Source organism: Gigantopelta aegis, chromosome 4 (genome assembly GCF_016097555.1).
Source record: "Gigantopelta aegis isolate Gae_Host chromosome 4, Gae_host_genome, whole genome shotgun sequence".
NCBI lineage: Eukaryota > Metazoa > Mollusca > Gastropoda > Neomphalida > Peltospiridae > Gigantopelta > Gigantopelta aegis.
Genome location: NC_054702.1, coordinates 65,898,992 through 65,900,477, shown reverse-complemented (window position 1 = coordinate 65,900,477; position 1,486 = coordinate 65,898,992).

Sequence of the window (1,486 nt, the reverse complement as noted above, 5' to 3'; positions counted from 1 at the left end):
GCTTGATGCGCGGTCGGTCTAGGATCAATCCCCGTCGGTGGACCCATTAGGTTATTTCTCGTTCCAGCCAGTGCACCACGACTGGTATATCAAAGGCCGTGGTATGTACTACCCTGTCTGTAGGATGGTGCATATAAAAGATCCTTTTTATCGAAAAGAGTAGCCCATGAAGTGGCGATAGCGGGTTTCCTCTCTCAATATCTGTGTGGTCCTTAACCATATGTCTGACGCCATATAACCGTAAATACTATGTGTTGAGTGCGTCGTTAAATAAAACATTTCTTTCTTTCTTTCAACCCGTAAGTGTTTTCAAGACGTGAAATTCACCCTAAAGGCAACACACCACCATTTGTCGTGTCGTTACCTGTTGTAGCAATCGGCCTCGGTGGCGCAGTGGTTAAGCTACAGGCTGGTAGGTACTGGGTTCGCAGCCCGGTGCCGGCTCCAACCCAGAGCGAGTTCTTAAGGGCTCAATGGGTAGGTGTAAGGCCACTACACCCTTTTCTCTTTCACTAACCACTAACCAACAAACAACTAACCCACTGTTATGGACAGACAGCCCAGATAGCTGAGGTGTGTTCCCAGGACAGCATGCTTGAACCTTAATTGGATATAAGCACGAAAATAAAGTGAAATGAAATGCTGTAGCAGCTTAATATAGTCCGGTTTAGGAAATAGTTCCTCATACAAAAAAAAAAAAAAAAGTACAAAATTATGATATGCTTTTTGAAATCTTTCTTTGTAGGTTAACCTCTGTAGTATTTAAATATCCCATTGGTTTGGAGTTACTTGTTATATGTAGTACTAACTGATAACAACTGTGCAATAGGTATAACAGCAACACGGGGCGGTACTCTGACATGAGGCACAGGGGATAACCGCATGCGGGTAACTGTAGTTACTCGCATCCAATATGGCGGAAGACGCACATGATGAGTATTAATCAATGTGAATGTCCGTATTTCTAAGCAGTACATTCACATTTTAATAGAGCGTATCGGCAGTTGGTTTAATATAAATATATTTTGAATCGATGCACTAAGGATAAGTTGTGTAATTCGGCTGATAATGAAATCACAAAGTTAGGCACGATGAAGGTAACTTCGAAGCGATGATGTAGGTAACTCTCTAGTCAGTTTCAGATGAGATGTAGGTATCTGATAAAAGGGATGCGGGTAACTGCAATGATGAGCGTAACTGTAGGATGAGAGTAACTGCTGTAGTTGTCTCCTCATAACTAATGATCGCCATGTGCGTCTAGAAACAATTAGTAAAAAACATTATTCATGTGTTTTTCCCTTCATTTTCTTTTTCAGATTATTACATGCGTTATTTGTGCAATACATCATCCGCCCGAGCCAGTACTATTTTAACACACCATCAAAATGCACACTGCATCCATTCAGATATTACGTAACGCTCAAGGGGGTGGTTGGGTGGAGGTCTAAATGTTATGTGGCGTTAGAGGGGGTGGATGTATTTAACA